This window comes from Macaca mulatta, chromosome 1 (genome assembly GCF_049350105.2).
Source record: "Macaca mulatta isolate MMU2019108-1 chromosome 1, T2T-MMU8v2.0, whole genome shotgun sequence".
Lineage (NCBI taxonomy): Eukaryota > Metazoa > Chordata > Mammalia > Primates > Cercopithecidae > Macaca > Macaca mulatta.
In genome coordinates, this window is record NC_133406.1 from 153419921 (window position 1) to 153444273 (window position 24353).

General features: G+C 43.0%; 1 protein-coding gene across 1 annotated transcript in view; it reads right to left on the reverse strand.

Moving 5' to 3' along the window:
- LMO4 (LIM domain only 4) overlaps positions 1-24353 on the reverse strand; it is a 146676-nt gene that overhangs the window by 116835 nt on the left and 5488 nt on the right. Inside the window, exon 2 of the mRNA XM_015143885.3 lies at positions 19978-20092. The gene's annotated coding sequence lies outside the window, so the exon portion shown is untranslated. The remainder of the gene's footprint in view (positions 1-19977; positions 20093-24353) is intronic.

Here is a 24353-nt window from a genome sequence, read left to right on the forward strand (position 1 = left end):
AACCTATTGTGGGACCTTGTGATCGTGTAAGTTAATAGTTAATAAACTCCTATATATATACACACATATATGTATATGTGTATATATGTGTGTGTGTGTGCATATATATACACATATATATGCTATTAGTTCTGTCCCTCTAGAGAACCCTGACAAATACAGTGCTGTAGCAATATCCTTGAGTAGAAGAGGGAGGCATGGCATACTGCACAGGCAGACGGACTGGCTTTAGAAGGGAAACAGGCTGCAAGGTGGAGTCTGTGGGTACAGATGGTAGGTAGGGGAAAGTAGGGCAGGAGTCTGTGGACTTTCTCTTCTGCTTGCTTCAGTTTTCTCAGTGAAGTAGGAAGCAGGGTCATTAGCTGAGAGTGGGTATGGGGGGAGGAAATTAGTTAACTGGGAGAATGAAAGGACCAGGAACTAACCGAATGATTGCCTGGCAGCATTAAGGACCCACTTAACGGTTCACGGCCATGAATTTAAAGTGAGACCAGTCAGTGTGGCTGTGTTTTTCTCTGGTGATATTCAGCTGCACGGATGCAGGAGGAAGCAAGTTGGATTTAACCAAGATTGTGGTTTCACTAAATAAGTTTGAGGAAATGAGAAAGGGGCAAGGGGGGTCAACAAGATATAGCAGGATGTGATTATGAGGATTGAGCCTGAGATTTAAGCTCAGGAAGAAGAATGGGGACACCAAAGGGGTGAGGGACGGGGAAAAAGTGGAAATACCAATCGAGTATGGTCCTCGTGGCCAAGAGCATCATTCAGAGCGGGTACTAAAGAGAATGAGCTGGAGGCTGGGTGCAGTGGCTCATGCTTGTAATCCTAGCACTTTGGGAGGCCGAGGCAGGCGGATCACAAGGTCAGGAGATCGAGACCATCCTGGCCAACATGGTGAAACCCTGTCTCTACCAAAATACAAAAAAATTAGCCAGGCGTGGTGGTGCGCACCCATAGTCCCAGCTACTCAGGAGGCTGAAGCAGGGGAATCACTAGAACCTGGGAGGAGGAGGTTTCAGTGAGCCAAGATCGTGCCACTGCATTCCAGCCTGGTGACAAAGCAAGACTCCGTCTCAAAAAAAAAAAAAAAAAAAAAGAATGAGCTGGAAAGATAGGAGCTAGGGACCAAGAGTGGGGCAGTAATTTGAGAGTATAGAAGAGCTGCCAGAGTTGGTAATGAAAGGGCACAGGAGTAAGTGGCTGAGGTGGGGTCAGAGGGTGGAGAAACCCATCTGGGCGAGCCATGCTAGAGGTAAAGATTCATGGGTCCCGGGTGTTTGAAACCTTGTTGTGCTTGTGAGTTGCAGAGAGAGAGTACAGAGGGAGGAGAGAGAAGGGCTGAGTTCAGAGCCCTGGGAGGACAATGTTGGACAGTGGGGAGGCCCAGCAGGGAGGAGGTGAATAGGCAAAAATGCACACCACTGTCCTGGTAGTCAACAGAGAAACAGTCTGAAGAAGGAAATGCATGGCGGGCAGAGTCAGAGTCCTCAGAAAGGTCAAATCAGGTAAGGACCAAACATTGTCTATCAGATTTGGCAATTAACACTTCATTAGTGGATTTGAGAGCAGCTGGTAGAGTGAGGCGTGAAGGAGAGGTGAAGAAATGGAGCCAGCAAGTGTGGACCTCATTCTCTCTGAAGCAGCTCAGAAGCAAGTCCAGATAGTAGTGAAACTATATCTGATAGTTAGTCCCCTATGGCTCTAAGCTGAGCCTACTGACAGAACCTTTCCTGGAAATGCAAAATGAAAAGAGAAAATACAAAAATGACTTCATTGCTTTAAATCATGCAGATCAGTATGCACACATCTGTAAAACACTGTTGTCAAGACAACTGACAAACCCCGGAAAACCAATCCCTCACTTCATTCATCCATCACCTTGTTCTGTGCCTGTGGTGCCTGCCTTTTTCTCTGTTGCCATAGATAACCTTAATTTAGATGAGAACCTGCTCATTTAAGACACAGTGAAACCATGATCATTTTTGGATTGGATTATTGCCCATTTGAGAAAGTGGTTACTGAAGAGGACCTGTGATCGTGCACGAAATGCAGGGATGACAATGACCCTACATGTCAGATAGCCAAGTCACAGTGCTAACTGGGACACAGAGGACCTGAAGAACTCAGCCATTCGTTAAAGCAAACATCCTATAAAGCCCTACTACTCGCTTATTAGAGAAAATGGGAGTGAAAGTATGAACCACCTACTTCACAGGATTGTTGGAGAATATAATGTGAAGAGTTACAAAGTATCCTAAGGGAAATCAAGGCCTTACACATGATATTTTAGTTATTCTAGCTGTTATGAAACCTTCCTGGGTATTGGCTGGGTTTAAACTGTAAATAAAGAAAACATCATATTTCACTTAACTTACTGACAAGGCATATAGTAATAGGGTGACTTCAAGATATCCAGTGGAATTACCCTCTGAGCTTATGTTATAATAAACACAATCATTAATGTTAGGCCTAAGTCTTGGATAGACAAGGACCCCTAAAAACTGAAGTAGTTAAAAACTAACACAGGGATAGAAAGCCAAACACTGCGTGCTCTCACTCATAAGTGGGAGCTGAGTAATGAGAACACATGGACACAGGGAGGAGAACAACACACACCAGGGCCTGTGAGGGGGTCGGGGAGGGAGAGCATCAGGGTAAATATCGAATGCATGCTGGGCTTAATACCTAGGTGATGGGTTGATAGATGCAGTGAACCACCCTGGCACACATTTACCTGTGTAACAAACCTGCATGCCCTGCACATATATCCTGAAACTTTAAATTAAATTTAAAAAAAAAAAGAAAGAAACTACCTCAGTATCCCAGGTCAGCTCTGCAATGTCTTTAAATGTGCTCTAGCAGCAATTCTTTTGGTGGTGGTTGTTTCTTTTTCTTTTTCTTTTCCTTTTTTTTTTTTTTTTTTTTTAGGTAACAAAGTCATTTTCTGACAATTCTGGGGGCCAGAAGTTCAAGATGCCTCTTTTAATCAGGGAAGCTTTGCCTGTCCCTGCCCCCAATTCAGAAAATATCCCCCTGACCACTGATTCCTTTTTACCCTTTTTTTTTTCTTTCCAAGCAACACAGAATCTTGGGCTCCTGGAGACTGGTGAACTCCTCTGGAGACATCTGAAGCCATAACCTGGCAGCTGTGCCAGGTTAAACCTTGGGAAACCTTCCCCTCAGTCAGGCTTGGTCCCTGGGCATCCTGTGGCAAGACTGTACCTCCGCCCCAATGTCTACCCTCTTCCCATCTCTTTCTCCTCTCCCTCCACCATCCCTGTCATCTGCCCTATCCTGGAGCGCCTCTAACTTTCACTGGTCCCCTCATTGCTCAGGACTCATATTGTTAAAAAGAGCTGCCATCGTAATGAGTGTCCTTCAAGAACATTGTTAACTCACATGTATATAGTGCATTATAATTAATAACAAGCACTCCCATAAATTGTTTCATTTGAACCTCAGAGCAAACCCATGAGAGGGAAAGAATTAGTAGTAACACCTCTATTCTACAATTGGGGGGACTGAGGCTTAGTGAGGCCAAAGCCACACATTATTTTATATTAGTTTCCCCTGACTGTTGTAACAAATTACCACCAACTTGGTGGCTTAAAACAACACAAACTTATTCTTGTATACTAACAGATCACCTTTTTCCCCTGTATCGTCATCACATGGCCTTCCTCCTCTTCTGTAGCCAAATCTCTCTCTGCCACAGTCGTGATTTCAGAACCTACCTGATCAATCAAGATAATCTCCCCCATCTCAAGATCCCTGACTTAAACACATCTGCAAAGCATCTTTTACCACATAAGTTTCCAGAAATTAGAAATTAATGTCTCTGGGGACCATTATTCAGGCTACCACACGCGTCAAATTTGTAGCAAGAGTTCTACATTCCCTGGTGAAGCATTTCAACTCATTTTCTTTCTCTTTGGAATTTGCAGTCATCACTAAGTTGCTACTTTTTCAGTTAAGTTCCTGGTCAAGAGCTGAGCAAGTGGCCCCTCCAAGCCTGCTTCTGCAGTCAGATCACCAAATCATCCAGACAAGGTGAGCCTCATGGTGACTGGCGTCACCCTGAAGTGGCCCCACAGGCTGCACAGTGCTTTCACACTTCTGTGTCTTAGCCTTCAGTCTCCTCTGCCCAGGCACATCTTTCTCTTTTGTCTTTTCTCCCATTGAGTCCCGTGCCCTTTTCTACCCCCAATCCTCCTCAACTGGACCCTATGGGCTGCTTCTCCATTTCACTAGGGTGGACACATTTAGTTCCATCTGCAGTTGTCGCTGACATTCTCTTTAATCCCTGGAAGACCTAGTTCTTAATGGCATTTTCACCCTTTCACTGCAAATTCCAAAGACCTTCCCCAGGCCCCAAGATGGCCCCTCAGAGAAGATGTTCTGCTTCATAACAACAAAATAAAGCAAGACCCAACTCTTCTTTGGGAGGCTAATTTAAAATCCACTTGTTCCTCTTTAGCCCCTATCAGTTTTTCTTTCATATAACCACCAAGAATTAAAATATAAAGGATATTTTGCTAAGAATCCAACTGTCTCAGTCGGGGGCAAGACCATGCCTGCTGGCTGAAAGGGGCTGCTTCGGGAGCTCTGTGAGAGCTGATAGAGGTGGCCTCAGACTGCCGAGCTGTTCCCACAAGGGTCCTCCAGCAGGCAACCTACTCAGCACTCTCTATATCCTTCCAGGGCCACCCATCACCTATGGGGAGGGGACATTATTGTCTCTATTGGATAGATGAGAAGATAGTAGAAACAGTCCAATATCACACCCCTGTAAGTGCCAGAACCACGGCCAGAAGCTAAATCCATTGACTTCAGTGAGTAAAATCTGGAGGCAAATTCCATGAATATGTGTCTTCTCCAACCACCATTCCAGAGATCTACTTTTGGGACTTGATGGATTCCCAAACAGAGACATGAGTTAACCAGAATAGGTGAGCAAGAAATAAAACTAGACATGAAGAAGATATTCACAGTCTGCCTCCTCTTATCTCAAGTGTTCATTTTATACAATTACACTTGTTACCTGATAAATTTAGGTTATACACATTTTAAAAATCCTCCTCTTTCCCTTAATCCTGAACCTGCACCTCCCAACCCTTCAAAAATTTGTCTTAGGTTGAAAATATGGATTTTTTTTTTCATTTGTGTTCCAGTCAGGTCTTGGGCCGTAAGTTAGATTGGAACCTGGTAATAGGTTTCCCAGCTGTGTGTACATGTTGCTTCCATCTTTTTTTTCCTTTTCACCTTTGGACATGTGCTTCAGAAAGCCTGTCTGGGTCTTTGTGCTCACCTGGGTTCATATTTGTGGACCGTTTCCACAGCTTTGTCAATTCTCTGTGAACACCAGAGTTTTATGCATAACAGCAATGGGTCATTAGTCCAATTAAGTCTGCAGCCATTTCAATGGCTTCTGTAGGAGGAGATGGAACACAATATGTAATTTCAGCTTTTCTTGTGATGGTTTTCAATCCTTCCATGAACTAAATCATTTTATCAGTTTTTTATTTTTTTTACATGTCCCATTAAACTACAGAACTGGAACATACTTGTGAATGGTTTCTTTCTGCTTTAACTCAAGGAGTTCCTGACATAACAAAAACTGGTAATTAACTGGCTCAGAGACTTTTACAATAGCCTCTTTAAATAAGTTCCAGCATGCAGCCTCGCCATCCCACTCCACACTGCTGATAGCGCCGCAACGCACCCTCTATTAAACCAGCTATCACTCCAGCCATCGGCTCCCTCACTCTCCACCACGCTGTTGTTCTGCCTGGAAATGCCCACCTCGCTCCAGTTTCCCTCCTTAGTGAAGTCATCCCTTGATGTGGGACTCCTCCCTCTCTGTTCTCAGCCAGGCCCTTTCTTCGTTCCCTGAGAATTCAACCTCAATAGCATCAGCACCACAGGGCCAGGGCTTCTGAGGTTCATTTTAAATGTAGATGATGCAAGGATTCAGTCCAGAAGAACGTCCAGAGGAATGTCACCCTGGCTCTCAGCCACACGCTGTGAACCCTGATCTGCTACTCCACTTCCTCTTTCTACGACCAGCCTCAGCAAGGAAAGCCCTAGTTTCTTTCTGGAACTAATCCAGTCAGTTCAACAGATTACCACAAAAGCCCCTTCCTGGTCTTCCTGCTCCCAAACTTGCCCACCCCACCTACAGCTCCTTTTCCACAAAGCAACCGTAGTGCTCTTTCAAAATGCAGCGTTTCTCCCTGAGGTTTTCATTGCCCTTGGAATAAACCTAATTCCTCACCAGGGCCAGGATCATCTCTGAACACTGTCCTCACATTCACTGTGTTCCTGCCTCCCTTCTGCTCCTCAAAGCCAAGCCGGCGTCGCTCTGGGGCCTTTGCATCAGCTGCGCCCTGGGCCTGCAGTGCCAATTTGCATATGTCTGGTTCCCTCTTGCCTCAGGTCTCCACTCAGCAGTCGTCTCCTCTGGGAGCCCTTCCTTCACCACCACCACCACCACACACACACACACACACACACACACACACACACACCACAAACCATTGTATCCCTGTATTCTATTATTTACTTTTATTTTTAATAACAATCTCACTCTACAGTTATTGCTACAATCCTTTGCCTATCTGTACCTGTGTTTCACCCACAGAATGTAAGCCCCTTGAGAACAGAGTCCATTTGTTTTGCTTGTGCCACATCTACCTCTGCATTTGGCACACAATAGATGCTCAGGAAATATTTCTCGAATGGAGGGTTTTGTAACAGGAGCTGTACCAAGCGCAGAAATTCCACCAATGACAAAGACCATGCCCTGTGGGCTCCACAGCCTAGAGGGGTAAGCAGATAAGAAAATATAATCTGAACTGAAGTACACTTTAAAAGCGCAACAGGGATGCACTGTGGTGATGAGCTGCACAGGGCTTCGGGGCAGCAGAGCTCTGCCCTTACATTAAACCACCAAGGTGTATGTAGATCAAGGATAGGTGATCTTTGGCAGAAGTTTGGTACTGAAACAAAGTGACTATGCCCTGAAGTTAAACACCAAACACCAAACTGAAATGAAGGCAGTTCCTGGTTAAATACACCAACCCTGTTACTAACTCACCCTGCTGTGCAAATTTATTAAAGCAGTCTCCAAATAAACAAGTCCTAAAACTAATCAGGAAGTGGAAAAACATAAAAATAATCCCCAGCCCACAACACACAACCATGAAAACAAGAAATAAAGAAAAATGTTCTATATAAAACCCGCGGGGCCAAACTCTGTCCTCAATTAGTGGTGCCGGCTGCCAGCTGAAGTCAATGGAGGTTTTCAGTCCAATAATAGAGGCAGGATTCGGGGCCCACGACGCATTGCATTTACTTTTAGGTAATAAATCAGGAATGTCAAGTGGATGTGCATGGGCTTCAATGTCGTGAAACTTAAACCTAACAGCACTGTCCTCCATGTTGAGATCCACTGGAGCTCAGAGCAGCCAAGGAGGTTCTACAGTGTGTGTGAAGAGACACCCCGCGTGGGCTGTGCTAGGCATCACTAGGAGGAGGAAACTCGTCCAGTCAGCCCTATGCCCTGCCCAGGACCGGCTGTATAATTTGTGGGCCCCAGTGCAAAATGAAAATAACCCCTTGTTCAAAAATAATTAAGAAGTTCAAGATGTTAACAACAGAACATTAAACCAAGTCCAAGGCCCTTCTGAGCACAGAGTCCTGTACAGTTGCATAGGTTGTACACCTATGGAGCCAGCCCTGAGTAGAACAAATTCTGGAACACAAGCTTGGGCTCAGATTTAGAGCTCTCCATCAGTGTCACAGCTGACAATTTTTAAGCACTTTCTATGTACCAGGAACTGTTCTAAGCGCTTTACCCATATTAACTTACTGATGCCTCACAGCAAGCCCATGCAAAAAGAAGTCTAAGTATCCCCATTATATATTGAAGAAATTGAGCTGCCCAAGGTTGTACAGCTTGTAAGTGGCTGAGCCAAGATTCAAACCCACATGATCTAGCTGTTAGCTACCTTCTAGTGCTTGTTAGCGGTAGTCATATTAACTATGTTAGTCACTCGACACGTCATTCTGTTTCTCTCATTCTAATAAGCCTCTTACTCATATCTCATGGGATTCATTTCCATCACAACCAAGGACTGTCTGAACAAAATTGTCCACTTTGTGGCTTGCTACTTGTGTGACTTTGAATCAGTTCTTTGGCCACTCTAAGTTCAAATTTCCTCATCTGAATAAAAGAGATTAAAATAGTACTGATCTCATGATTGAGTTTGTTGACGGGAAGTGCCAGGTGCATAGGCAGTACTCAATAAAATGTTAGCTCCTGCTATTGCTATTATTGCTTGTAAACCTTAAATAGATCTTAAGCTGATTGTAATAAAATAATAGTTACCATGTATTGCAACTTATCATATACCAGGAAATTTACATATATCATGTCATGTATTACTACAAACCTAATGAAGGACACCAAGATAACTAAATAGGGAAAGAATAGTCTTTTTAACAAATGATGCCAGGACAATGACATATCCATATACATACAAAATAATAAAGGTAGGCCCCTTCCTCACACCATATACAAAAATTCAAAATGGATTATTGACCTAAATGTAAGAGCCAAACTGTAAAACTCTTAGAGAAAAACATAGGACTTTAATCCTTTATAATCTTTATAATCTTGGGTTAAGCAATGGTTTCTTATACAGGGCACAAAAAGTACAAGTTACAAAAGAAAAAACATGGAAAAATTGAACTTCACCAAAATTTTAAAATTTTGTGCAACAGAGAACACCATTAAGAGAGTGAAAAGAACCCATAAAATAAGAGGAAATATTTGCAAATCATATATTTGATAAGGAAATTGTATCCAGAATATAAAAAATTCTTATAACTCAACAATAAAAAGACAACCCAATTAAAAATCAGCAAAGAAGTTTGATAGACATTTCTCCAAAGAAAATATACAAATGGCCAATAAGCAAGCAAAAGATCTTCAATATCATTAGTTGTTAGAGAAATGCAAATAAAAATCGTAATGTGATACCACTTCACACCAAGATGACTAAAATCAAAATGACAGAAAATAACAAATTTTGTCAAGGATGTGAAGAAATTGAAACTTTTATTTATTGTTGGTGGGACTGTAAATGGTGTAACTCCTTTGGAAAATAATTAGATAGGCCCTCAAAAAGTTAAACATAGACTTACCTTAAGTTCTAGCAATTCCATTTTTAGGCATATACCCAAGAGATATGAAGACAGATACTCAATACAAAAGCTTGTATACAAATGTTCATGGCAGCATTATCCATAATTGTCAAAAGAAAAACTAAATGTCCATGCACTGATTAACAGATAAACAAAATATGGTATACTTATACAATGAAATATTACTCAGCAATAAAAGGGAATGAAGTACTCATGCATGCAAAAGATTGGATGAATCTTAAAAACATTGTGTTAAGTAAAAGAAGCCAGTCACAGAAAACCACATACTGTATGGTTTCTTTTACATGAAATGTCTAGCATAGACAAATCCAGAGAAACTGAAATAAGTGGCTGGGAGGAATAGGGGAAAGGAGGAATGGAGAGTGACTATTAATGGGTATGGGTTTCTTTTTTCTTTTTTCTTTTTTTTTTTGAGGTGGAGTCTCGCTCTGTCGCCCAGGCTGGAGTGCAGTGGCCAGATCTCAGCTCACTGCAAGCTCCGCCTCCCGGGTTTACGCCATTCTCCTGCCTCAGCCCCTGAGTAGCTGGGACTACAGGTGCCTGCCACCTCGCCCGGCTAGTTTTTTGTATTTTTTAGTAGAGACGGGGTTTCACCGTGTAGGCCAGTATGGTCTCGATCTCCTGACCTCGTGATCTGCCCATCTCGGCCTCCCAAAGTGCTGGGATTACAGGCTTGAGCCACCGCGCCCGGCCCGGGTATGGGTTTCTTATGGGGGTGATGAAAATATTCTGGAATTAGATAGTGGTGATGGTTGCATGACTCTCTAAATACACTAAAAAATCACTGACTGAAATCACTTTAAAAGGGTGAAATGTTATGGTATATAAATTACATCTCAAAGAAGCTGTTATGAACAACAAAACCCCAAAATCCTGATAAGGTAGATCTCATTTTCCCTGTTTGGTAGACAATGAACTGAGATTCAAAGTGGATAAGGAACTTTCTTAGGGTCAAAGAGCAAGGCAATAGGAGTTACTATTGAAACCTACATGCATCTCATTTCCACATCTACGCCCTTCATTAAACTGCTTCCAAAACTCTGATAACAACAACAACAACAACAAAAAATCCTTCTCAAAACAAGAAAGAGGCTCCAGCCACATTTGGTTTAGATCTGAGGTCACTTAATTCAAGCCTCATTTTCTCAAGTCCTTTACCGCCAGCTTGGTCCTAGGCCCCAGGCAGATGGGTGTGTGGTGAGACACATGGGAAGCCTATGAAAGGTCATAAACCTATGTCAGTCTGGCCACTGACCCACACTGTGGCCTACTGGCTCTGATGGAGAAGTCTATCCAACAATCAATAGTAATGGCAGTGGCTCAATTCAATTGCTCACGAATCCCCATCCATCATTAGGACAGCAGAATGGCAATGCTGGCCTTGCTAGGACCTAGTCTTTCACATTTACAGGCTTCACTCTAGTATATGGCCCTTTCACCCTTAATGATTCCCTATGTCGGAGCACTGACATGTCTCCTAAAGCAACACTCAATATTTACTCCTATTATTATACATTGCATTTACTATGGTCTGTATATCATAATTATCCACTGACCTGTCTTCTACTCCCTCTTCAGTGAGATTCTTAAAGAAAGGACTGTGTTTCATTCATTTAAAAATTTTCCACACCATAGAAACTTCCCATCGCGTATTAACAAAAGTTCTAGTACCATTTCCTATGTGCATACTGTATACTTGGCTGAGTGTCAGGATCTAGCCTAAAGTTTTATGACAGTGATCATATTTGATTCTCCCAACAACTCTGTGAGGTAGAGACTATCACAACCCCAATTTTACAGCTAGTAAATGACAGCCCAATAAATCTCCTTGAATTTCTCTGAACTGTATTCTCGGTCAGTATAAACGCTGTTCTTTCCGGGTCACTCCGTAAAGATGTGGGATATGTTTTCATTGATTCAGATCTTGCTGTATATATACACCCTTAGCAAACATAGATGCTGGGCAGGGTGGTACTGACTGGGACATGACAGGCAAACAGCCCTCTCTTGGATCTGATCATAAACACCACACCAGGGGTCAGCTGCCTAAATTCCAATCTTTCCATTCAGAAGGCAAGTTTATATAATTGCATACTTGAGAATTACCTCCGTGAGGATTTGTTACTACTCTAACGCAAAGTGAGAAATGGTACTGAGTTTTTAAAGTCAGAGTAATTTTGTTGAATGCCTTTATTCCCATTTTGGAGAGACTGGAATGTTTTTTTACTGACTGAGAGCTATGGCACCCACAGTCTGACAGTTTGTAGCAATTTTCTGGGGTTTAGGAAATCACCTTCAGTGACTAAGGCAAGCCATTAAAAAGTGGGACTATTCCTCTATTCACAATTGGCTGGTTGAAGAATTTGAGGTGTTTTACTCACATCCCAAGCATTCATAATGTCAGTGTTTAAAACCAGCTATTCCAGTTCAAAACCCTCAGCCAGAACTTGAAAGGGGATCTCAAGTTCTCTCTTTGTGATGTCAGTCATTGCAGGATTCTCACACCTTTATCAACTCTCCACAGCACTCTTAAAGGCCCTTTTTAATGGACCTTCTGCTTCAACTTCACACTCAGGGACAGAATTTAAGACATAGGTTCTCACTAGTGTGTACTTGTGAACACTGAATAAGGCATGAAATATCCCTGTGGCCACCTTCTGCTGTCTTGGCCTAACACTCCATCTTAGCTCACCGTTTGGGCCACGTGCAACGAGGTTACCCACACTTTGCTGTTGTTGCCTGTTCTCCCTTTACTTTATCACTGGAAAGTGGGGTTTTCTTGTTGTGGTGATGGTATTTTTGGCTGGGCGATCAGTTTTTGTGTCAGTTTTGGCTTGGGATATATATTTGTTTTGCTTTCTTTCATATGGCAGGGGGAGGTCTATGAAATGGAGCTTCTGCTTCCTCTACTGATTCTCCCTTTTCTTGGACCCTGTCTCTCTTCCACTGCCTGGTGCTCCATCTTTCCTAACCAGCATCCTCATACTACCAGCTGGTTCTCCTACACCTACACACACGGCCCAAGTAGACACGTGGGGAGAAGGAGCAAGAGAATATTTGAGCCAGTCAAGACCAGAGCAGGCTGGGTTGGTTTGGAGAAGCTGTAGCTGTTGAGGGTAACACAGATGCCAGCCAGAGGTTCCCCAGCTCTTTGTGGGTATGAAGAAAATTGACCAGAACATACCTCCCACCCATTCTGTGGCCTTTGGAAACCCAAAGCTCTCCTCCAGATTGCTGCTACTTCCAAGGGGCCTCTTCTCAAGGTTTTTAGCTCCAATTTCTGAACCAACTACCTTTGTCCCACACATATCAATTCCAGTGTGGAATCTGGTACTTTTTTCATTTTCTGCAATCAAATGAAAAAATCCTTCACCCAACTCTTGCTCAGTTTTATAAACTTTACTGAACCACCCCAGGCAGGTTTCTGCTCTCTCCCTCCACTTCCTCTCTTCACTTCTAGATTCCATTCATCCACTTATCGTGCCCAGCAGCTGCCTTTGCCGCGGGGGCCTGGGTACCAGTCCAGGCTCCTCTCCCCAAGCACCCATCAGGCATCTCTTGGAGCCAAAGACTCTTTTCCCTTAAAGAAACTCTGTTGTCAATTATTATAAAATTTTCGCTATCTTGTTACCCTGGAAAACCCTGGGACTGTTCAGAACATGGGAAGAGGGGGTGTTCTGCTGAGATGTCACTGGGAGCAAACATGAAGTTAGGTAAGAGGGAGGGAGGACAAGCAGGGACTGAACAGGTAGATTAAGACATGGGCTGCACAGATGGCCAAATAAGGAAGGGAAGAGGAAGAGAGAGAGTTCAAGGAGAGGAAAAACCAGTCTTTGGGGGTCTGCAGGAAAATCCCTCTGAAAAAGACATCAAGGCAAGGGCAGCAAGAAAATCTTTCACCAGAGCTAAGCCAGCAGAACTATTTCTCAGCACTGTGGAAACACAACCACTCACTACCAGTGTGGCTGGGAATCTAGGCCTCCTAGGATGCTGGCATCTTATCTGACACTCTTCTCAGGCAGGCCCCACTGCAGAAATTAGGCGAAGCTCAACCTACAAACTTTGAGATCCTTGAGTCTTGCAAGAAGCATTAATGGTTTTTAGTTTCCCTCAGCATCATCCCCTCTCTGCAACCTCATGAGCTGATCTCAGCAACATTGTGTTCACTCAATGCAGGTGGGGAGTGTTGAGTTCTAGTGCTGATTGAACAACTAGCTAGCTGTGTGGCCACAGGCAGTTTTTTTACTTTCAGTTTGAGTCTCTGTTTCTTTACCTATCAAATGTAGACAGTAACACCGGCCTCTCAGGGCTCTTTTGAGCACTAGAGATAATCTATAACAAGTACAGGGTCTGACACATAGTAGGGGCTCGGTAAAGGGCAGCTGGTTCTGCATAGAAATGGATATGAATCATTCAAGTTTAATTATCATTGCAAACAATAACAAACATAATATGTCCCATTAATTTTATTGTAAGTTTTATTTCACTGTGATCAGTGAGGTGTTGATAAATATATACTAACAATTATAGTTAAATCACAACCAGATCCCTGATTTGTAATTTGCTGATTTCTATGATATCAATACTATCACCCTGGCCAATTTCAAACTACCAATGTGATGTCCCTGGGCACAGAGTTGGGAAGAGAATGGTGCAATCAAGAGTCATGTGACAGGCCCAGGACGCCTCTGACGGTAGTCTCAAATCTGCTCAGATGTATTCAGATGTCACATATTGGTACTTACAAATTAAGTCATGCACTTACAACTAAAAAAAAAAAAAAAGGAAATATTGTACAGCATTCTCACTAAATCAAGAATAACCTCACAGGAAACAGAGATTGCTCCTTTAGTTCCCCATATGCCACTAATTCCACGTTCTGCCACTCCTTGGTCACCATTTGAGTGTTCATAATTTTTAAATTAACAAACCCCTGAGGGGTGTGTGTGTGTGTGTGTGTGTGTGTACACGCGTGCACGCACAGGAACTGAGCTTTTCCCACCTCTTCTCTGACTATCCACATAAGTGTAGATTATATTTGAAAATCAGCCTTGACTAAACTCTTATAATAGCTTGTAATATCAATTTAATGATAGATAAAATAAAGGAAAATTACATTCTCCTTCATTTAAACACTAAGCCCTTTTAATTGTTTTATTAAAAAACTTCATTTCCCCCCATAATTATCAATATATTTCCATCACCCCAGGAAATAAAAAGGCTCCTTTCAGGGGCAATTTTAACACCTGTAAATCCCCCAGATGGTAAAATGAGTCTATAAGAGCTAGAGAGGAAAAGCGCTTGTTTTATAGTCTGGCAGTTCTCAGTTTGCTCTTTATTTTTTAAAATCCTTTCATTGCATTTTTGATTAGTGTTGGATAAATAATGTTTGGATTAAAAATCCTACTGTATGATTGTACTCGGCATTCTTGCTACCAGTTTCCCAGATTCCACATTGAATAATATATCTCTGTTTCCATATAACACTTTAGATGGTCACATACAGAACTGGAGGGACACAGAAGATCATCTCACTCCAACTTTTATTTTGCCAATGAGAAAATCGAGGTCCAGAATAATACCATGGTTTGCCCACGTGAGGGCCTGGCCTTTTACAAATCTCCAGGCAGCCACAGCCACCCTTGCTCTCCATGCTTCCACCTCACCCCACTATACACTCACAGTGGAATGTACAGTCACAGAATTCAGCAGAAGCTAAAACATCAGCTATGCCCCACCGAAAAACAAAAAAGAAAATCATTTATTTATTCAATAAATACTTATTGGGATGGGTGTGGTGGCTCATGCCTGTAATCCTAGCATTTTGGGAGGCTGAGGCAGGTGGATCACTTGAGGTCAGGAGTTCAAGATCAGCCTGGCCAACATGGCAAAACCTCGTCTCTACTAGAAATACAAAAATCAGCCAGGCATGATGGTGTATGCCTGTAGTCCCAGCTACTTGGGAGGCTGAAGTGGAAGAATCACTTGAACCTGGGAGGTCGAGGCTGCAGTGAGCCAAGATCACACCACTGCATTCCATCCTGGGTGACAGAGTGAGACTCTGTCTCAAAAAAAAAATATATATATATATATATATATATACACACACACACATATATATATATGTATGTATTTATTTAATGGACATTTATTATACCCTGGTTACTGCCATTTTGATGCTCCACTTTTTAAGCTTATGATAGATACTCACTTCCTTAAGCTTCTGCATCATTAGTGTAACACACAGCTCTCTTACATGGAAATAAACCTTGTTAAAGAAAGCATTTGGATATTTGCCTGTTATGTTCACCAGAAACTTGGAAAAACCTGGATATTGTGCTCTGTGTTGTTTGTTTAACTCTAGACTTTATACAGACAGTAAAGGATTTATTTAACTGATCAGACTCTTAGTGTGGAAGAACACTCTATGGTTTACTAAACCGTTCATTTAAACATAACTATGTGCCGTAAGTGAAGTTCTCCTCCAAACCCCAAGTCATGCCACCAATGGAAAGAGAGTGGTTTTTTAAATAGACAGTTCTAGAAACATACTCAGCTCCAGCAGGTGCTGGGTGAACTTCAGCAAGTTACTTCACTCTGGGACTCAGTTTCCTCATCTGAAAAACTAGGAATAATACCACTTAGCTCAAAGGCTTGTCAGGAGCTAAAACCTAATCACATCTATAAAGCTTCTAGCACAGCACCCCACAGGACGATCACCTTGAACACATGAGCTCCCTTTCCCGTGTCTCCCCTACTCAGGAGATGGAAGGAGAGTTGACAGTAAAAAGAAAATTTATGGGGATGCACAGGAGAAGAGGATAGATTCAAAAGGAAAGGTGTGGTGGGAGTAAAAGGGAGAGAGAATGGAAAAAGAATGGCTTAGACATGGGGCGCAAAGAACAGGAAAGGAAGAGGCTGCTGCTGACGAGCAAGTGGGACTCTGCCTAAGTGCCCTTCTTATGCAATATTAATCCCAGTTTCGAAGAAGGCAGCCTTGGTGCAGAGTGAAAAGGTAAAAAGGCCTTCTTCTCAGTCGGAGAAGAACTATCATCCCCCCCCCCAGTTTTCCCCACTGGAAAAACAAACGCTAATCCACTCATAAAAGTATTTCTACTAAAATGCTCCCCATTCTGAGGGAGTCATTTCCATATGCTGGCATAGTTGGCAACCTTATTTGTAAAGCCTGCTGTCCTTCAGTGGTCTTCCAAATTTGTGAAACTCCAAACAGTTCTGAACTCAGAAAATAATTCTCTAATCCAACTGTTTTCTAGCAATTGAATCTTTCGGCTCTGAGCCTGGTATTTTTACCTATGCCATTTAAAAAATCTGATTAATTCATATAGACCATACTATGGGGCATAAAGAACTTTCATAAGCGTTGTCAGGGATCGTGTAAAAATATTGGTTCCACACCAAGCCAGTTCTACTGACTAGAAAGCAAGATAGGAAATCATACACAAAATGAACCCAATTCCTTACTAAGGGGCATGTTAATAAGGGGGCAATGGTGATGCAGGCCAAAGTCAGCTTATTTCCTAATACAGGATAAAATGTCTTTTTTTGATTTGATTTTTGTGTTTTAAATAATGTAGAGGATTTGAATGGAATTAAATATGAGTGGTAAGAAATGTTCCAGTCTCTGTCCTGTGTAACAAACTACCCTAGAACTTACTGACTTAAAACAATAACCATTTTACTGTATTACATGAATTGTCAGGTCAGGAATCAAGCAAAGCTCAGCTGGGTGATTCATCTGCTCCTCATGAAGTCAACTGAGGTTACTGAGTGTTACTTAGTTGGCATAAGGGTAGGTAGTTTCAAGATGATTTACTCACATGTCTGGTACCTTAAGGATAGCTAGAAGGCTGGGCTCCATTGTGGTTGCTGACCAGAACACCTACACCTGGCCTCTCCTGCATGGTGGTCTCAGGGCAGCTGGACTAGTTGCATGACATTGACTTCTCCTAGAAAAAGTGTCTCAAGAGAATCTGTGGGAAGCTTTATGGCCTTCTCTGACCTAATCTTGGAGGTCACGTGGTGTCACTTTCACTTCATTCTATTGAGTCTAAACAAGTCATAAGGTCAACCCAGATTCAAAGGAGGGATATTAGGTTCCTCTCATATAGCAAAGTGCAAAGTCACACTTTAGAAGATGTGTAGGATGGGGATATTTCTGCAAAATACAATCTGTAACGGGACTGGGGACAAAAATCTCTGATTGCCTTCCCATGGTATAGTATCCAAAATATCCAATATCAGCTTTAAGGCCAAAAGTGACTGTCATCATCGAGAGATTCTTTGCCTTGATCTGAAGTTGTTTGTTTGCACAGTGCAATCCTATAATACCTACTTCCTGCCATCCCACTCAAAGACTTAGTGGATGTGGCTGGGGCAGGGCCAGCAAGGTAGTGACTTGAGGCATCAATCTATAAAGGGTGCTAAATTAACACTTAGACCTCAAATAAAATTACTGGAAGTAAAATAATATGGAGGAAATTGAATACATCAGAAGTCCTCTAAGGCAGCATGCAATGTATCATTGGAACGAATCGCTTAATAGACTCTCAGAGGTGGGAAGTGAGACTCAAAAGGAGGCATGCTTAAGTGACAGCAGAGGGTCGCTGAAGTACATTCTCAGGAGAGTAGATCTAGGCAACTCAGAACTTTTGCCGTCCTGGATAGATTATGCAAGTCTGGGACCAGAGATTAGTTGTTTGTAAGAGTAGAAAGCAGATAGAGAGCTACCACCATCCCATCATCTCTGCACATCCCTCAAGTCAACCTCAACTTCTCTAAAGAAATGTTGAACAAATAATTAAAGAGTGGCCTTTCACTGTCTGGTCCTAGACTCTAGACCCATTATTCTAGGCATCAAATCTCCCACCCAAGTAACCTTGGTTCAAGGTTGAGTGACAGACACAATGCTGGAGCAATGGGCTTGAGACTCAGGCTTCGATCTCTGACGTTTACACTGCACTCTAGAAACTTTTGTCTCAATTATGATCAATTTTTTGATTTGTAAAACAGGAACAATGATAATATTTACCTCCATAGTATTGTTGTCTGAACAGTTGTATGAACAATTTCCTTATAGCAATCAGTGAATGCTGGAAAATACATTATTATTGTGTTATTGTTGTTGGTGCCATGGTGGGGGTGGTGTTTTTATCCTTCTTCCTAAACACTTGCTTGGCCACAGTACAACTTCAAAATGGCATAAGTTTGGTCGATGTCACCTTCCCCATTACAGACTTCTCCTTGTTTATACAGAGTTTGGTGAATGGCTCTCAAATTAAATAAAATACAAAATATAATCTACCATCTTGGAACACACAGTACTTGATATTGCAGAGCAAGAAGCTTGCATTCTCCTGGAGCTATTCTTTTCACCTTGGCAGCAGATTAATTTTCAAATAAATGTAAGTTCCAATAGGGACAGTGCCAAGACCCAGTTGTGACAAAGCAACCAGCCAAACTAATGGAGTTATTAGGGATGATCTCTTAAGAAGAGAACTAAATGTTGATTGAATGTGAAAACTATGTAATGCTCGGCCTTCGCTTCAACAGCATGGTATTTTTTAGGATTTGGGGCCAGCCCCCTAATTTCCAAATGCCTGGATGTATTCAGAAGTCAAACAATCCAGGTTTCTCTGAGAAAGATGAGGTAGACCACCAGACTCCCCTAACGATGATTCAGAGGAGATGCCTCTGCTTCCCTACCTCTCTTGCTTCTTCTCCCTTTTGCAGATGTAAACATGCCACAAAACAGAGCGAGACATTTGTGAACCAGCTTTGCAGCTGCTTCATTACTCTACTAATAACAATATTAATTTTTGCAGGCTTCCTTTCTCAGCACATCAGGCTAGAGGTGCAACTTGTACGCATCCTGGTGTTTGGCAAGGGTATTTGTGAGCCTGCTCTAAAGGGCACCTCCTCTGCCACATCCCCTGTGGCACCGTGCAAAAATCTGGTTCAAGCCCAAGACAGCAGGGAGAGAGCAGGGGAGGCAAAGTCAAGTCTCACAGGCCAGATCACAAAAGCTGAAAAACAAGTACCTGGGTATTATGTGCCTGCCTCTCTGGTGTTTTCGCCGCCAATTTCCCACTTGGCCACATGTGCACGTTTAATTAATGTTCTGCTCATCACCTCCTGCAAGTCATTAATAATGATGCTCTGTAGACGCCGGCCCATCTCAGAGCCTGCCAGAAGCACGCCGCTGGCCACCAGCTCCCAGTCACTCCACGGCCGCCCACCGGCTGCTCACGTGGCCTTCCAGCCGGCTTTCAATACAGGAGACAGCTCAGAACCAGCCCCGTTGAATTCATCTTTCAAGTGAGATTTCTGGATGCATCCATTTCATTTCCTTTACCCACTAATGTTGTGGATGCTTTTTTTTTTTAATTCTATTAAAAAATGCAATTAAATTTGTCTCATGGAATTTGCTCTTTAAAAATCCAGACAGCTGCTTGCTCATGGTGGCATTATGCTCTTGATTCTTACACATTTTTTTCCTCATCTCCATTCCATTACTTTACTGAGGATTAAAGACAGGCTTACCAGATGGCAAATGCCAGGATCTCTTCCCACCCCCACCTCCCGTTTGGAAGACTAGTATCGTATCGGCCATAATACACAGCCCAGGTTCCTCTATGCAGCTTTTGGAAGACACGAGCAATTGTTTCATTTAAATTCATTAGCCAATGCCTAAAACACAATTAAAGGGCAGGAGGTTAGAAAGGAGAAAACTTGAGTACTGCTGGGAATGCCACGTCCGGGTCTTTCTCTGTGTGCCTCAGTTTCTTCATCTCTTCAGTCTCACTCGCTTCCTCCACCATTTCTCAGCCATAAAGCATTCATTAGGCTGTGAAGCAAATGAGGTAATGTCTGTGGTGAGATGGTTTGTGCGTTTCCAAAGAAAGACACCATATAAAAAGCATTCTGATTGCTAACAGTCAGGGATGCTGAGGATTGGGCCTGGCTGGCTTTATAAACTATTTAACTGCCTGCTTCTTGCAGAAACTATTTTTATCAGTTAATTACACATTTTTCTTATTAAATAACAATGTGAAAGCATTTCTTGCTCATTTTCCTGTCATGATTAATTTAATCTGCCTCCCTTTATTGAAAGTCCAGTTTTCTTCCCCTCATCTTATCCACCCTGATATGCTAGTCAAAGCCCCACAACTGTTCAGCCCCTTTGATGAACATTAACCCATTCTGCTTCCTTCTTTTTCTTATCTGGAGTCCCTGAAAGAGTTTCTTTCTCTCCCCAAACTGTGTGCCTGGTGCCTAAGGAAGCACCGGACGTTAAAGAATGGACCTTGCCCTCACAGATGGCTTCCTTTCTCCTTTCCCTTCTCGTGCCGTCTCACAACAGGCAAATTCCCAGAGGCAGAAAAGATTGAAACCCAGCCTCCAGCCATGTCCTGCATGGGAAGGAGGCCAGAGAGTCAGCGAAGGGAGCACTGGTCATGTTCGATTTCAAAACAGGCACACATGTGATGTGACTGGGATTGGACAGGAGTGAGAGGGAACATGCCAACGCCACTGGAACTCACTGCCCTGTGGTACTCTTTTCTAAGATTGGTTATTATTAACCAAAATTACTTTTTTTCTTTCTTTTTTTTTTTTTGAGATGGAGTCTCACTCTGTTGCCCAGGCTGAAGTGCAGTGGCACCATCTCAGCTCACTGCAAGCTCTGCCCCTGGGTTCACGCCTTTCTCCTGCCTCAGCCTCCCGAGTAGCTGGGACTACAGGTGCCCGCCACCACGCCCGGCTAATTTATTTTTATTTTTTTGGAATTTTTAATAGAGACAGGGTTTCACAGTGTTTGCCAGGATGGTCTCGATCTCCTGACCTCATGATCCACTCGCCTCGGCCTCCCAAAGTTCTGGGATTACAGGCGTGAACCACCATGCCCGGCCTAACTAAAATTACTAATTATAATAAGCAATAATACCATTATTCCATGCTTAAGCCCTTGACATGCAAAGGGGACACTAGGCAGGCCCTCATACTATTGCTCAATGCACAGAAAGAGACTGAGCTTCAAGAAGAGAAATCACAATTTTTGAGGCAAAATAGCCAACCATGACAATGACAGAAATGGTAATAGAAGAAGTAACTGCATGTTTTTTTCTTGTGTTCCTTGTCCGGGGTCGAATACTGTACAAGTGATGGGATGGCCCTTCTGAAGTTGGGCAGCAGAAAGGCTGTGGCTTCTCTTCTGGATGCCTTCTCTCACCTGCTGGCTCACACTAAGGAAAGCAGCTGCCACGGGGTAAGTTGTCCTATGATGAGGCCCAAGTGGCAAGAACCTAAGGAACAGTCCATGAAACACCGAGGCCCTTTGTCCTAGAGCCCATGAGGAACAGAATCCCACCAATAACCGCACAAGTGGGCATGGAAGCAGATCCTTCCTCCAGCTGATACAGAAAAGGACTCAGCCCCAGCCCCAAATTCATTGCCACCGCATAACCAATTTTGAGACAGAAGCACTCAGCTAATCCAATCTCTATTTCCACATCCCACAGAGACTGTGAGATAGTAAATGCCTGTTTTTCTTAAGCTGCTAAATTTGTTACTCAGCAGTAGATAACTATTACACCATCCCTCCCACAGTCAAGATAATCCAGAAATAACGTGGCATACTACAGTCATGAGGAAAAGTGCACCGCTGCCCTACCTCACGCGGGTGAACTCGTTAATCAACCAAAACCCTCTTTCTTTTTGGATGTGGTCTTACAACCCTTCCCAACACAACTCTCCAAGCAGGCACCCCCAAACAGTTGTTCAGAGATGGAAGAAAACTCTTGCTGTCCCTAGAACAATGCAAAGAGAAGAAAACTCCAAGTTAGAAGACCTGATTTCTACTTACAAGCCAACAGGCTTTGGGCAGGTCATTTACACTCTCTGAACTTCATTTTCCTCATTGATAAAGTGGGGATAATCTGTTTGGATGTTCTGAGGTATAAGGAACAGAATACTCAACTTAAAAAGTCTGAAGAGAATGTTGTCTTTCCTAGTCTGCCACCTTCTATGTGTTGGCATCTCCTCTTATGGCCACAGGACAGTTGTAGCAGCTCCAAACCTTATTCCTTCCCAAACTAATGCTCCTGGGCACAAAAAGGAAGCATTCTTGTCTTCTGGTCTATGGGTAAGAAAAAATTTCCCCAAAAGGTCCCCCAGCAGAACTCCGCAAGTGTCATCTTGGCCAGAACCAGCTTACACGCCTACCCCAAAAATCATCACTGGCTGAGTGGATCGAGATTACCCTGATTGTCTGAGACCACCCACACTTCACACCTGAGGCTGGGAGAGGCCTGACCTCCCCTGGAGCCTATGGCCATCCAGAGAAGAGCTGGCAAAATTTGAGGTTCTGTGCATGTAAAATGAAGAGGGGCAAGTTGCTGTTGGGTAAGTGTGTTAGTTTGCACAGGCTAGGCCATGCTGGAGTATAACATACATGATGGTTTAACCCAAGAGAAACTTATCTCTTGCCCACACTACATGCCCAGCACAAGTCAGTGAAGGGCTTTCTTTTTGCACAGAGTGACTCAGGATCAGATTCACAGAGGATCCATCCTATCAGCACAAAGCCTCAGGTTTACTCCAGCAGCAGAGGAAGAAGCTGGAGAAGTCACTTTCACTCATATTTCTTTGGACAGAACCAGTGAGTGGCCCTACGCAACTGAAAGTGTAGTCTCCCATGTACTGGAAAGAGGAAAATGAAGCAGGAATTGTTTTGACCCTACTAGGCAAACAACAATGTCTGCAATAAAGTCTTATCTCCTCACAAGGTTTTTGTGACATTCAAATGAGATAATGTATTAATTCATTTTTCAAACACTCACTAAGCATATAGATCTACCAAGCACTGGACTGGGATAGAAACAAGAATCAATAAGACACAGTTGCCACCCTCTTAGCAGACATAAGCACTCAGAAGATACCAACCTTATCAGAATATCATTCAAATTTTGTTTGCCCTTTTCTTCCCCTTCCAGGCCCTGAGTGCTCACCTCACAAATGTTATCTCCCTATTGTTGGCTTAAAAGCTTTTGCAATGGTTTCAAGAGGGGTCATTGCCAGAAAAGACAGAGGACTAATAGAGAGTGGCACAGCATCCAGGGACTGTAGTAGAAGATGGCAAGACACTTACAGATGTCATCTTTTACTTAATCTCTCTTATCTCACAGAGTGTTAAAAACAATGAGTTTTTACATGGTTTCTTTCCAAAATCCTTTTTGCGTGGTGCACGAGAGAGAAGAGATTCCTGCCTGAGTCAGTTCTAACGGTCCACTCCCCTCCCTCCCCAAGCCGGTCTCCTTTAGCCAGCATTATCAGCAACTCACTGTTTGATGGCTTCACCCCTCTCATGAGTGTGAGCGTCCTAAAGAAGAGGTCATGATGCTGTTAGGATTGACTAGGGTGCACTTACAGATAGACCCTAAAATTGCAGTGGCTTAATATAAAGTGCTCACCAGGATCACCTGGTCAGTTCAGGGCTGAAGGGAGGGTTTTTCTCCATACGGTCTTCAGAGACCCAGGCTGATGGTGGTTTTCCATTTTCAACCACGGTTTCTAAGGTTGCCCTAGGCATTGAGCAAACCACCAACCAGAGAGAAAAGATCATGGGCAGTGCATGTGGGAGGTTTTCAGTGGGCTGGGCCTGAAAATAGTACCTAGCACTTCTGCCCACAAACCACTGGAAAGAACTCAGTCATGTGACCACACCTAACTGCTAGGGGGGCTAGGATATATCATTTAATTGTGTGCCCAGGAAGAAAGAAGAACAGATTTTGGTGGACAGCTAGCAGTCTCCCCCACACTCACCCACACAACTTCCTATTTTTCAACTTGGCAAAAGCTGAGACCAGGGAGTATTTCTATACAGCAATGTACTCTTTGGCCTGCCAAGAGACCACATTTTTTATGGGAGAAGATGTACAAATATCTTGGTGCTATTAATGGGCAAAGATCTGACCCACCACCCATTTTTCCTGTGGTATCACTACACCTAGATTCTTGGTTAAGTCCTCCAATACTAGACATAAAACCTTAAGGATGTGAAGTGATCCAGACATTTCCAACCTAGGAGAAATCAAGGGATGCTTCCCATG